Below are 2,205 nucleotides of genomic sequence, written 5' to 3' on the forward strand. Positions count from 1 at the left end.
ACACACCACACAAACACACACACACACACACACACACACACACACAAAACCCCAACAACTTAGCCACCACTACTTGCACATCTGCAGCCCTCTCCCCGGGGCCCCAGACTCACACGTGTCCAGCAGAATCCTGGAAGCTTCTCCCTAAGATGTCCCCAGGTACTTCATAACCACCACATCCCTAACTGACCTCAGCACTGACCCTCAAGCTTGCTAGCCCCTGGGCCCCCACCTCAGGCCCAGCCCCACCATATACCCTGTTACAGAGCTAGAGACCTGGGTCTTGTCCTTGTCACCCCCACATTGCCCACCAGTCTCTGAGGCCTGTCCAGTCTGTCGCCAAAATCCTTCCATATCTCTCCTCCTCTCCTTCCTCAAGGTCTTGCCCCAGCTCCCCTGGGCCTCCTGGCCCCAGCCTCACTCTCTCCAAGCTCCAAAGGGATCTTTCTAAAGTATAAACCTGACCTTGTGCATCTCTGCTATGGCTCCTATTATGGATTGAATTGTGTCCCCCAAAATAAGTATTGTAAATACTAACCCCTATGCTGTTGTTGATTCTGACTCGTAGAGACCCTATAGGACACAGAACTGCCCCATAGGGTCTCCTAGATTATAAATCTTTACAGGAACAGATCACCAGGTCTTTTCTCCCGCCGAGCAGCTGGTGGGTTCAAACTGCTTATCTTTCGGTTAGCAGCTGAACGCTTTAACCATTGCACCACCAGGGCTCCTCTTAATCTTTATTCCTGTGGGTATAATCCCATTTGAGAATGGATTTTCTTTGTTATTTTAAGAGGCCACATCAGTGTAGGGTATGTTTTAAGCCAATCACCTTTGCGATATAAAAAGAGCAGACTAGGAGAGAAAAGCAAGCAGAGACGGGGGAAGACAGATGCCAAGTCACATGAAGATCACTGAGGAAGAAGCCGTAAAGAGACAAGGACCTTCCTCCAGAGCTGATGGAGAGAAAGCCTTCCCCTAGAGCAAGCACCCTGAATTTGGACTTCTAGCCTCCTAAACTGTGAGAAAATAAATTTCTGTTTGGTAAAGCCACCCACTTGTGGTATTTCTTTTATAGCAGCACTAGATAACTAAGACAGATACATACCAGTGTAGGGTGGATCCTAAACCTAATCACTTCTGAGTTGTAAAAAGACCAGTATGGATGCAGAGACATGCACACGTGGGGAAAGATAGATACCAAGTGAGGATCCAAGGAACCAAGGAACGCCCAGGGCTACTGACAAAGGAGGAATCCGTATGATCAAGACTTTAATTTGAGAGAAAATAATAAATTTCTGTTCTTTAAAGCCATCCACTTGTGGTATTTGTTACAGCAGCACTTAGGTAAATAAGATACTTCCCTAGTGCCCTTGGGAGAAAGCCCAGATCCTTACCGGGAACGTCTAGATCCTGTGTCACTTGGCCCCAACAACTTCCTCAGTCCCATCTCCTGGTCCCTCTACCAACTTCCCTTCCCTCCTTCCCTCTGTCTCCCCACCCCGCCCCGCCACCTTGCCCTGTTTTTGCCTCAACTCTGTGCCTGCAATTTCCTCTCCTGGATCCAATTCCTTTCATATATATATATTTTTAACTGCAACCTACAGTGAGAAATTCATTTTACATCATGATTCAATACACATGTGTATGTATATGCTTGGCTACTAGCCAAAAGGTTGGCGGATTGAACCCACCCAGAGACACCTGGGAAAACAGGCCTGGCAATCTGCTTCTGAAAGGTCACAGTCCTGAAAACCCTATGGAGCAGTTCCACTCTGCACACATGGGCCATGAGTCCCGATCCACTCTAAGGCACAACAACTGAAACAAAAGTTTCACAAAATAATAATCATAGTAACAATGTTGTTGTTGTTAGGTGCCACTGAGTCGGCTCCAACTCATAGCTACCTTATGCATAACAGAACTAAATGTGGCCTGGTGCTGCCCCATCCTCACAATCATTGCTATGTTTGAGCCCATTGTTGGAACCACTGTGTCAATCCATCTCATTGAGGGTCTCCTTTTTTGCTGACCCTCTGCTTAACCAGGCATGATAGACTTCCCCATCAATCGGTCCTTCCAGATGACACATGCAAAGTAAGCGAGTCTCACTGGCCTCACCCCATCTGGAGCAAGAGAGAATGAAGAAAACCAAAGACACAAGGGAAAGATTAGTCCAAAGGACTAATGGACCACAACTACCAC

The sequence above is a fragment of the Trichechus manatus genome, unplaced genomic scaffold, assembly GCF_000243295.1.
Source record: "Trichechus manatus latirostris isolate Lorelei unplaced genomic scaffold, TriManLat1.0 scaffold00087, whole genome shotgun sequence".
Taxonomy (NCBI): domain Eukaryota; kingdom Metazoa; phylum Chordata; class Mammalia; order Sirenia; family Trichechidae; genus Trichechus; species Trichechus manatus.